Here is a 12,643-nt window from a genome sequence, read left to right as displayed (position 1 = left end):
TTGTGTTTCTTTGGAACCTCTTATGTTCCAGCTTGTACCCATTGTCCCTTGTCCTATCACTGGCCACCATTGAGAAGAGCCTGGCTCAATTATGTCACCCCTCAGTCTCCTCCAAGCTAAAAAGCCCCAGCCCCCTCAGCCTTTCATCATAAGGGAGGTGCTTCACTTCCATAATCATCTTGGTGGCCCTGTGCTGAGCTCTCTCCAGCAGCCCCCTGTCCTTGAACCGAGGGGCCCAGAACTGGACACATGTACTTGTGTGTCACAGGCTTTGAGTGACTTGGCCCGCAGCGGGTCTGCTGTGAGGAAGGTCACACGAAGGATGTGAAAAGAGCAAAGATCTAAAGATTAGGTGTGAGGTGCCAGCACCTTTAGAAAAACTTTGCGTTTTGAATTCCAAAGCACCTACCGCGGCCTGACGTGCTCGTGGGAATGAGGCCGAAGGGAAAGAAGTTCGTCACGGGTCGGCCCGCGTGGCCTCCCGCCCCGGATCCCCCGGCAGGTGCCCCGGGGGCGGGAAGCGGGGCCGGGCTGCCCCGCTGGCCGCGTGACGTGCTGTGGCAGGAATGCGGTGGGGGTCTGGGGAGGGGGGAGGATAGCCACTGCCCGCCGCCCCGCCCCGCCGCGACCGGCGGGCCGCTGCGCCAACCGGGATGCGGCGGGGCCGCGCGCTGCCCCAATGGCGACAGGCGCTGCCCGCAAGGCCCGGCAGCGGGCGGGGCGTGACACGACGCGGCGGGCCGGCGGCGGCAGCGTCGGTCCCGGCCCCGGCCGCAAGCAGCGGCAGCCGGAGCGAGGCAGGGGCAGGGCCGGGCCGGGCCGGGCGCGGGCGGCTCCTCGCGCGGCCTCAGCAGCTCCGCTCGGCGGCAGCCGCGGGCCGTGGGGGCGGGGTGAGTGACGCGGCGCGGAGCAGCCAGCGGAGCGGAGGGGAGCTGAGCGGGGAAGCCTCCGGAGCGCCGCCGCAGCCGAGCGGAGCGGGCCGTCCGGGCGGCGGCCGCCTTGGAGCTCTTGGCGCTGGAGGAGGTGGGTGGGTGTTACCTCCGTGGCCGGCGGGACCGCGGGCGGCTGCAGCCGGCGGGAAGCGCCGGTGTCTCACTCCCGTGTTAGTCACGGAAAGTTTCGTCTTTCGAGGCTTCCCTCGGTGTCTGGTGCGGAGACACCCCTCCTCGACCCGGGGCTGCCCTCCCTCCGCTTCCCGCCGCCGGCCCCGGGGCTCGGTAGAGGAGAGGGAAACCCGATTTTTTCAAACAAATCTTATTCAATAGGTTTTGTCAGTGTAGCGCGGCTTGGAGAGTTATCGAAGCGAGGGTGCGAGGGGTCGTTAATAAACGCCTTGTCTCCTTTTCCAGACTTACAGCTCTTGATCTCTGAAGTTTCTTCTTCCCCAAGGTTTTCGCTGGTTTTTTTTTTGCTCATTAATGCGACTCTCCGTGCTCTTCGGCACCAGGAGCTGCCCGGCTCCAGCTGCCTTCCCCTTCTCGTCAGGTACTGACAAGATACTGAAAACCCAGACTCCTCGGGGAACTTGAGTTTCTTTCCTTTCCCCTTAAAAGCTCTGTTTGACGCCAGCTTTGTAGTTGTCATCTGCAATTAAACTGGCTTTCTTAAAACAGGGGAAAAATGCTTTGTCACAGTATCCACTGTCCGTTTCTATATTATTTTCTTTTCAAAGTAGTTTTTGAAATTGTTTTTGGTTTCTTTGTAATTGATAGTAACTATAAGAGGAGTTACATAGTTGCTTGTGGTCATCCTAGACCAGGTAGCTTACTTTTTAAAGATGCCCTTTTCTTACAGAGTAAGACAAAAACAGCTTTAAGTGATTGTCCAGTCATTTACCTGGGCAAGTGCGTGAGTTTTGTCAGTAGGCAAGAGTGGGTGCTTGGAAAGACAGATATTACTAGTTTGCCCACAGCAAAGGATTGTTTTAAAGTCCTTTAGATGATGTTTGTATTTTTCACCAAAAAGATTTTATCCATTCTAAATGTTTTTATCTTTCATTTAATTATTTGTCCATTCTTTCTGTTTTTCCCTAAAGCTACTAAGATCATGGATTTTATCTTGTGCTAGCAGGTCTGAAGTTGTTAAACTGCAATGTAAAAAGTTGTTGTTTTGGTTTGGTTTTTTTTTTCAGTTGTGCAATGGAACTGTTACCATAAGAAGGTATAGGTTTATTTTGCATGAGTCAGGAAATAAGAAACATCGATTGTTTAAAGACTGTCTCATGCTGAATAAATACAGCAAAAATATACTGATTTGTGTCAGTTTCTGACTATTGTTACTGTAAAGAAAATAAATGTTTTCCCAAAGTCTCTCCTCTACTTAGTGAACCCCAGTGAGCAATTGGTTATGCAGTAGAAAGGAAGTATTACATTTAAAAAAAAATCTGTTGGTGCTCTGGAGATAGAAATTTATTGCCTGAACATGGCATGTGTTGTGTGCCTACAACTACAAGTCCATTATTCACTCAGGAGTTCTGGCTGTTCAGCTGTTTCCTTCAATGGGTCCTCCATTTCTTTCACTTGGATGACCTGTTTGATCTTGATAATCTGTCTGACTTGCTTTGTTTAATCCATCTTGTCTTTTTTTTTTTTTCCCACCCTCGGGCTCAGTAACCCACGAACTAGTTACAAGTATCTATCCAGTTATGAAAAGTAGCTCTTTAGACACTGAAATTTCATATTTCTGGAGGCTTTACAGTGAGATTTCAAGACTTTTATAATTCAGTCTATGGATTTCTTAGTTTACTTGTGATGGTGTACGTGGGACATGATCTTTATGTGATTGGTGGCAGGCATCTTGTGATGGAACAGGCAGTGTGTGAGGCTTTTATGGCTGATACCTACCACCACAGGTGGGTGTTGTGGAAGAAAGGGGTATGGAAGCAGATAGATGCTTGAGGAATCTGCTGTCTGTCAGCTCCTACTGAGTGCCGGGACCTGGCAGGATCCTACAGGCTTGGGCTTTGGAAGTTCATGTACCGCTGGATATGGAGAGGAGCTGTAGTGCAGTGTGATGGGTGTGTGCAGGCTGACCTCACAGCTCTGAGACTCTGAGCCCAAATGTGCTGGTCTTGAGCTATGTGCTTTGACAGAGCAGTGGTGAGCTCACCAAGACACTAAAGGGGCAGTTGCACCCCTCTATGCTTTCTTCTGACCAGGAGCTGTGGCTACTCTCAGCGCATAGGATATGGTTTTGCTCATTGGTAGACTGAGATAGTCCTTTCCTGAAGTAGAATACTGTGAAACAGGCTGTACTGTTTATTTAGATTTACTATAAAAAATTGCCATGATTACATAAACAGTATTTACATTCTTATTTTTATTGTGATTGAAACCAAGGCACCACAGCATCTTGGTTTGTTTGGTTTTTTTTTTTTTTTCCTTCTAGCCTGTTAACTTCAGTGGAAGTGTGCTGGGTTGAAAATACCATGGCTAAACAATCTAGTTATATGTCAAATATAAACAGTTCTGATTATTCAAAATCTAGCATGTCTTTAAGGTTTCTGGAATAAAAACACTTTAAGGTACAGCTTTGCTTTGGAGTAGGCTGTATTTTTAATGTTAAATGTCACAACTTTTTAAAATTCTGTTGGTCTTTTTTTTAGTTTAAGTCACTCTTTTTAAGCAGTCTTTTTTTTTTTTGTCTGTTTGTTTTCTTGGTTATTGTTTTATATATATAAAATCTTGTACTGTGTTTTTGTTATTTTGCAGGGGTTGGGTTTGGTTTGGTTTTGCCAGGACACTGCTACTTACTTCTGGGGACGGATTGTCTTTTGTTTTCCATTTCTTGTAAAATTGACAGTATTTAGTCTCAGAATTAATGAATTTGCACCAAGGGAATTCTTGGGTTGGTTTTGAGCTCTTTAGGAGTCCTTGCATAGTTTATAAACATTTGAAGGAAGACAGTAAACTTGTCTAAAACCTAAAGGGCTATTGTCAAGCTTCATATTTGCTAATTGAATTTAATACAACTGGGAATAATGCATTACTCTTTGAGGAAACAGGAAGTCTATTAACTGCTTCTATATAAAGTAGAAATTATTTTTAGAATCTGTTGTAGAAAATGTATGAACTTAAGGCTATTTCTGAACAAGCCAGGAGACAAGTTCTGCAATCCAGAAGGAGGAGGGATAGTTTTGATTGAGACTTTCAGGTTAAAAAAAAATGTGTTGTCCAGAGCTGCAGTTAATTTTTTTATGCATCTGTAATACTACACTGCTTTCAGTTTTGTATGTGATGGAGAAATAAGCAGTGTGTGGTTGTTCATCTTTACATATGTGAGGTAGAAATAATGAAAATTACCATTTCACATTTTGCTTTTTCATTAATTATGTCTTTCCATCTTACAGTTTTAGTTTAGAACTATAGAAGGAATCTTATGGGGAATCATCTTATGACCTCTAAATTTAAAGGCATTTCTGAAATTTTTTACAAAAGTTAACCTTCCTGATGATTTTTTGAGCTGCAAGTGAATTTTTAAACTATCCTTGGGTGCTTCCTGTGGAATGTCCATTGCAACAGATGTCTCTTAGTGAAACTTCCTTTGAACTTCCAGCATTTAATTAGATGCCGTGAATGCAATTGTCAAATGCATCTTACTTTTTGAAATTTTTATGTGTTATAGTGGGGCAATAAATGAGGCTTCGTTGATAGTTGTATGAATTGATCTTTCATTTTGTACACATTCTACAACATGCGAGGGAGGCAGTTTTCATAGCCAAAACCTTCTTTTGTTAAAATCAACATTCTTTACAGAATTTTTTCTGCCCCTGTTCCTATTCATACAAACTCTTCCTTGTTACTAAAGCAGTTAGTGAAAAAAAGAATATTAGTAAATTTGTTTATGAATCTAGAAGTAAAGAGTGCAAAAGCTGAGAGTTTGGATACTTGGATCAGTGGTTCATAAACAAAAGCCTGAGAGTTACTTAGGGAGACTGCAGGCATGTTATGAGGGGGAGGTGCTCTTCATAAGAAGGAGGAGAGGTACATGAGCAAGATAAACCAAAAGCCTCATTATGGACCTACACAGCTATGTCTTAATACCCTTTTTGTTTCCACATCTTTCTCAGTAATGTCATTGTGTGCATATGTGGCTTGCAGAGAGCAGAATCTTGATACTCAAGATCTTTCACAAATCCATGGAAGGAAACTGCTGCACTGTTAGCATCTTTTGAGATTTAAATCACTTGGACATTTTCTTGCAGAAAAGAATCTGAGTTTTGCTCACATTAAAATACTTCAGAGTATTTTGAAACCAGGGACATGTAGAAGTCCAACTTGTTTTTTAAGAGAATGATAACAAGTAATGCTAAACACAGATTGAAAAATATGTTTTCAAACTTGTGGGTTTGGATCAAATACTTGATTCATATTTTATTCTGAATTGCCTGAATCAGCAAGACTGTGGGAAGTGATGCATAACTGCACAACATTGATTCATGTCCTACATGTGCTCTGCTCAGTCAGGAAGCCTGCAGCTTAATGTCAAAGGCGTGGGTGAAGCAGTTAACCAGAGCAAAATAAATTGTTCTACTTATATAGTGCTGAATAGGGGCATTATCTTGGGAAAATCTGTTTCAGTGACTTACTGTGCTGTACAGTACTTGTTACTTGGGAGTGAACCACGAATGTGAACTATTTAGATCCAAGGTCAAATATTCACTCTTATTTCTGTTCTGTAATCTCTTTTCTCAAAATGCTTTCAAAAAGATTGCAGAAATCATATGTGGGTTTTTGGGGGTTTTTTGTTTGGGTTTTTTTTCTGTAGAGATACAGAACATACATCTTGGAAATTTCAAGAAAGGGGATAAACATTGTTTCTTCATCTGTGAAACAGGATCTTAAGTTATTGGAAAGTAGATGGCAAAATTTATATTTCTTGCCAGGATCAAAGTGAGTCTTGGGCTTGTGGCTCTTGACTTTATTTTTTTTTTTTTGTCATGTTAAAGTTTTCAGTGTCTCATCTTCAGTATTCTTCCAGAATTTTATGCATAATATTTAATGTTGTTGGAAATTAGTCTGACTAAATTGAGTCTTAAAAACTTCACTTTTGAAAAGAGGTCTACACAATCCTTTCCAAATCAAGGAAAGAGACAAGACCACTGGTGTCAGGACTAGATGCTGAACTTCTGATTTATTTGAATAATATTTTTGTGTTTTAAAAAGAAAACCAATGAAAATTGTGTTATTTTTCTAGAGCATGCATTATGACTATTGATACACGTTTCCACATCCTACTCCAAACAGAAATGAGTCTTGTATTTATATTCTTAATAACAATAACCAATATAATATGAATATTTACATATTCTTAATTTATTCAATTGGACACTTTTCTAATGATCAGATGTAATGGATTGTCCTTGATGAGAAACATGGTCACTTTTCGAAGGACAGTAGTATCCAAAGAACTAAAAATGTTCACGAAAAGTGTCTCTGTCAGGACTAGGTTTGCAGAAAATGATAGGAACTAAATCTTCAGTTCAATGTATCACTTCACTTGTATCACTGGAAAGAGCTTCTAGTGGAAATTTTCATCCACTGTCATCAGTATCTTGGAAGACAATCTATGCCTTGTAAAACTAGGACTCAGATTGAATACCGTCTTGACTGCGATTTTCTGCTTTTGTGGTGGATGTGTGGATGAAGTACAATTGGAGGGAAAAAAAAAAGCCTTATCAACTGTATTCATAAGAAACTTTTCCTCTACCTTTTTGTGGAAGATAAGAACTTGATTTGCTCAGGAATCAAAATAGGTTTCAGAACGGAGGTTTACACTAGCTATTAGGAAAAATTCTTTCACTGAAAAGGTTGTCACAGAATCACGGCGTGTTAGGGGTTCGAAAGAACCTTGAGAGATCATCTAGTCCAACCCTTCTGCCAGAGCAGGACCGCCTAGAGTAGGTCACACAGGAACTCATCCAGGTGGGTTTTGAATGTCTCCAGAGAAGGAAACTCCACAACCCATCTGGACAGCCTGTCCCAGTGGCCTATCACCCAGCTCTCTGTATGCAGGGAGTGCTGTAGCATCGCTCTGTTAACGGATGGCAAAAAGGTTGTCAAGCATTGGAATAGACTGCCCAGGGAAGTGATGGAGTCACCATCTCTGCAGTGATTTAAAAAGATATGTACATGTGGCACTTAAGGACACAGTTTGATGGTGGACTTAGCAGTGTCAATGGTTGGCTTTGGTGATCTTAAAAATCTTCTTGAACCTAAATGATTCCATTCCATTTTTTCCTGTGACAAAAATTTTGTACTATACATATGAGACTGATCAGAATTACCAGAGTAAATTACTATTTGGGTACATTTTAGAATTAAAAATATTTAAAGGTCTCTGCATAATAATTTTAATTATATGTGTATTGCAATAATAAATATTCAACTAAACCATATGTAGATTTATGTCACAATTCAAGTTAGTGGTTGATAGGGCTGGGACAAAGGCTGAACTCGGTGATCTCAAAGGTCTCTTCCAGCCAAAACGATTCTATGGTTCTATGTGAGGACCTTCTCTGACTTTAAAATAGAAATCTTGCTGAGGATATTTCCAATTAAGGTAATACTTGATCTCCAATATGGAAAGGGACTAATTTGGATTAACTTTAAAAGGTGGAATTTTAGAAATAAAATTACTCTTCCAAATTCAGTTACTTGAGTGCAATTCGATTAAGAGCAAATTAAGAAAAATGCTCCTAGTACTTATATAGTTTAATTTTGTTTGTGCATGTGACATGGAAGATCATGGTCTTGAACTAATGACACCGTCTTCTTGTTTGTGTGACACAAAGCAAACAAAAGAAATCAGTCCTGACTAAAGGTATGTGATACCAGCATTCACTTCTAATTCTTCAGATGCTTGCAGTTTGTTATGGTACACCTGACCTCCAGGATAGCTTCAAATACCCAGGGCGATGTCCCTCTTCTTCCTTTGGGTATTCAAGGAGTTGCCAGTACAAAGGGCAGGAGCAAATGCTTGTTCACCAAAAGTCAGGTACCCTGTAGGCAAATTAGGGAACCTCTTCTCTTCCCTGGTTTCAGTAACTTTTTACCCATTACTCCGTCTCATTCCTTAAGTGTTTGTAGGTCTCGGTTTTCCCATCTGTAAATTGTACAACTACACTTAATAAAATCTTATGTTCGTGTTGGATTCAACAAGGTCTTTTGCAGAATGCCATTATGATCTGTATGGATGTACTATTAGATCGGTTAAAAATGGGTGGAATATTTGGGTTTAGAGGTGGTTACTTGGTCATAACTTACCTGGAGGCTAGTAACCTGAGCAGGTTTGGTGTAAGGCCACCATGATGTCAAGGAGTTGTAACACTCTCCTGGAGGAGAGGCTGAGGGTGCTGGGTTTGTTCAGCCTGTGGAAGAGATGCTTCATGGAGGCCCAATGGCAGCCTGGCCTAGCTCCTGGGAGATTGCTAAGAAGGTGACAGGATAGGAGGCAATGGTCAATCTGAAGTAAGAGCACTTCTAACTAGATTTAAGGCCAATGTTTTTTCTCTAGGAGGACAACCAAGCAGGAGAGCAGGTTGCCTGGCAAGGTTGTGTGTTCTCTGTCTTTGGAGATTTTCAGGGTTTTGATAGATAAACTAGCCTGGTCTCGCCTGATTGATGACCTGGCTTTGAGAGGCCAAAAATCCCTAGTGCTTTCTGCTTGCTTTTTGGGTAGGAGCCCTCAGACAAATCTGCAGATGTTTGCTTTCTTCCTCTTTTACCCTCCTTCAGATGGTGTATTGGGCAGGAATCTGCTCTAGGTGAAGAAATGTTTTAAATAATATTCTTTGAAAAGAAGGATCAGAAAACCAATCTTCAGCTGTGTTCTTAGGGTATCTCTGCTTCTTGTTCAGGGCTTGCTGCCACACTGCTCTATAGCTTTGAGCAGGATGCTGCTTGGTGGAAGAAAGAGTGTCAGAAAAAGAAGTGAAGTAGCTTTGGGGAAGTGGATTCTGCTTGCAGTCTGAAAAATGTACATCTCTGCCAATCTGACCTTGTTTGCATTGCAGCTAGTAATAGAATTCCCCTTGACTGACTGAGCCAGAAACTGAGCTTCATTATTTTTTTCTTGAATCTATGCAGTTCCTTATTATTCTATTGCTTACGATTTAGGTAATTTTCTTTGATAAATTTAAGAATAAAATTGTTGTTGTGCAGAGCTATTGGCTATCAATAAGACCAAATATACATTACAAAAAATACCAATCTGGTCTTGATACAGCCTTTCATGGCATACAGTATGTGATGCTAAGCTGTCATAATATAAATGTCTGCTTCATTCACACCCACTGTAGTATAAAAATATCTCTTAAATGAAAAAAAAAAATTCTACAGTCTGTACTGCTTAGGAATAGTCCTGTATAGAGAACAAATTGTGCTTTTATTTTTTTTCAGTGTAACAGAGCCATCTTGAGGTATAGGAAAAAAAAAAAAGGAAATTAACCTTCTTTTTTCTGCATTCTTTCTCCTCTTTGCTTATCTGCACCCCCAAAAGAGTCTATATTTAAAATTGCAGCGAGATTTTACTTTCCAGTGAAAGTACACAGCAATACTCAGTACTCAGTATGGCACAGCAATACTCAGTAAGTGATGTGTACACGAGAGGATTTTAGACATTTGTGGGCTTTATATTTGTGTTTTGTGTTTCTTTTTGTCTTTTTTTTTTTAAATTTAATTTTCAGTCTTTCTCAGAGAAGTTACTTTGCAGCTTGCCCACACTAAGCTTTCTCCATGAGTCACAGTTCCTTGGAAATCAGTCTCCTTGTTTCAACTTTTCTGTTTTCAATTAAAAAATGCTCACTGGCTCATTTTTTTCTGCAGTGCTAAGAATGAAGAGTCCTGATGTTGCTGCAGTTACAGTGCAGACTCCTTCTTAAAGCGAAGGTATGTCAACTTTACAGTTCTTAGGGTGGATGAGCTGGAAAATTTGGCTGCATCTGCCCCTTGGGAGCTCAGGTTTAGGTCCTGTGCCACCAGGTCTGAAAACCACACTGCCTTGTAGTTTTGACAGAGTTTACATCAGTCCTGTTTCTGTTGCCTACTGACTATTGTAGAAGTAATGACTTTTGGAAAATTTGTGCGATGAAGTGGAAATGCAGACGTTGATCAGGATTTGTATTCCTGCAGCTGAGAATTGGTGGTCTGTTGTTTGTCCCACAATTAGAGGAAGCTATTGAACAAAATTTAATGCTCAGCTGTAACTGAGAAACCTAGTCCTGGATGCAGAAGGAGTTAGCAGAGGTAATTAGAGGGGAAACTGAGTCACAGAGAGGAACACTTGCTTTCTTCTTTAGTCTTTGGACAAGCATAATGGTGCCTTTGTTTTCTTTGCTAAAAAAGCCATTTGCCATGGAATCTGAATTTCAGTCTCATGAATTCCAGGCCACCAGTGTTAGCACTCTGAAATTAGAAGGTCTGATGTGGGACATTGCAGACTTCCAGTTCCTTCCATACCAACTTTCATGGTCAAAGGTGAGCATTCTTGGTAGAAAATTTGAAGGAAGTGTTGGGGGCTGTTCTTTGGGATCATTTCACACTTGACCAATTCTGATTTCTAATGTGAGTGCCATTTGAGATTTTCATAAGAAACATCAACAAGGAAATTCTCATCTTAATGTTGTTGGAGTTTTTTTCCTTAAATATCGATTTTTACATTGCAGAGTATTAAGATTTTTTTTTTTGCCTTCAAAATGCATGCATTTAACATGGTTATTGCTGATTTTTGAAGACAAATCTATGAAGTTATTAGCTAAATGGCTGGAATAAAAGTAAGCTACACTGGTACAATTTTGTTAAACAACAGTAATCTCTTAGACTTGGAATGTTTGTGGTCTGTCCAGATAGATTGGTTCAATGACTAACCTGTTGTAAGCGGACAGTTAAACTGGGAACTTACAGAGTTGGAAAGCTGCCTTTCCTCTTCCAGTCTGTAAGTATGAGGAAGAGTTATCTTTCCCTCCCAACAGTTTGTCAGGAAAGGATCAGGTAGAAACATCAGGAAGCAAAAAGTGTGAGGGCCAGTCTTTTGGCCAGAGTGGGTCACCTGCCTGTCATAAAAGTGTCTGGGAGCTCTTTGGCCTCTCCCTGCATTCATTGTATGTTTTGGATACACAGGGAAAATGTGGAGGAAGAGATGGAATGGAGGCAACCTGTAGACCAGCACTGTGCTCCACAACAGCCACTGGTGCCTCTACCCACATCTAAGGCAAAGTTGATGAGCACAGAGCCAGGTGAACTGGGTGTCTAGAAGCCTATGGGAAATCTTAAACTTTGGGCTAGCTAACTTCAGGATATTTATATCTCTATGTTTCTGTGATTGCTATGAAGCCTGCAAGGGATAAGTTTGTCATGTAATAAAGATTATACTACTTTTAAGAAATTAGGGTTATGTGGAAGAAAAGCCCCATATTTTTACAACTTATATGTCATGTCTAGTAGGTTAGACCAGTTGTTCAGATTTGTAATTTTAGAATTCAACAGACATAAATATAATAGCTTGTTTCATGTTTAATAGGCTATTTTTTCTATTTACAGTTTTAAAATACCTTTGGAATGCAATTTTAGTATTCTGTGTCTTAAAAACATATAGGTGTTGAATTTTTAAATGAATTTTATGTTAAACTAAATACCATCTACTCATTGGTCATGATGTTGCATCTGGAATGAAGCACTTAGTGTGGGGCCCCAGTACAAATAAGGGACTAGCAAACTGGAGCAAGTCCAGTAAAGGCCACTGCTGTGGTTGGGGGTGGGAACAGGTCAGAAGAGGTGGAGGGAGCTGGTTTTGTGTCATTTTGAGAAGAAAGGACTGAGAGGGATTGAATTGCAGTCCTCTACTCCCTAAGGTGAGGTTGGAAATAGGACAGATCCAGACTGCTTTTAGAGGTGTCCTGTGGGAGGATGAGATTGATGACAATGGCTGCCAGCTGCTGCTGCTGCAAGAGGAATTCCAGATAAGGGATAAACTCTTCCCAGAGTGGGTGATTAAGCACAAGGGGCCATCTGCCCTGGGAGATGGTGTTGAAGTTATCACCTCTGGGGACTTTCAGACCTTGGCTTGAAAAAGGCCCTGAGCAACTTGATTGAACTTTGAAGACATATATCCTGAGAGTGAGAGAACATTCAGAGGTCCCTTTTAGCTTAATTTAAGCTGTGATTTCCATGATTACTCTTTGAATACACCTGTGTAGCTGTGTGGTGTGTAATTCTGTTAGAAGCAGAATCAGTGGGGAAACCACTTGAGCTACAAACCCAACCTGTGCCGTATACTGCTGGTCAAATCAAATAATCTGGTTTAATCTCTATTTGAACATCTTTGACTTTAGTTAGTTCCACTGCTGCTCAATAGAAGAGCCAAAAACTTCTGTTTGAAATATGTTGCTATGAGACATCATTTGTGAACATCATTTTGCTACATAAAATGCCAGTTATTTTTATGGAGAGTATTACTGGAATGTACAATACACAAGCTCTCTTTACTGCTGCAACGTTTTTTTCAGCATATAAAAAGCAGAGAAAAATCTGTGGAACTTCAAGATGAATTAATGCAATGTGTAAATCAACCCCTAAGGCATTCTTAAGTGAGAAAGTGTATCCTCCTCCTTGTGAATAACTGCACTGTTCAGATGGGAGCAAGCAGG

General features: G+C 41.1%; 1 protein-coding gene across 9 annotated transcripts in view; it reads left to right on the top strand.

The window, feature by feature from the left end:
* The first annotated feature begins 771 nt into the window (after positions 1 to 771).
* The window catches only part of ARHGEF10 (Rho guanine nucleotide exchange factor 10), a 116,368-nt gene continuing 104,496 nt past the window's right edge, over positions 772 to 12,643 (top strand). For 5 of the 9 annotated variants that reach the window (XM_061989735.1, XM_061989733.1, XM_061989736.1 and 2 more), the window contains exons 1-2: positions 905 to 1,023; positions 9,825 to 9,887. The gene's annotated coding sequence lies outside the window, so the exon portion shown is untranslated. The other 4 variants (XM_061989730.1, XM_061989731.1, XM_061989732.1 and 1 more) reach the window with 4 other exon arrangements.

Source organism: Colius striatus, chromosome 2, assembly GCF_028858725.1.
Source record: "Colius striatus isolate bColStr4 chromosome 2, bColStr4.1.hap1, whole genome shotgun sequence".
Lineage (NCBI taxonomy): Eukaryota > Metazoa > Chordata > Aves > Coliiformes > Coliidae > Colius > Colius striatus.
This window is presented reverse-complemented; position numbering and strand designations above follow the sequence as displayed.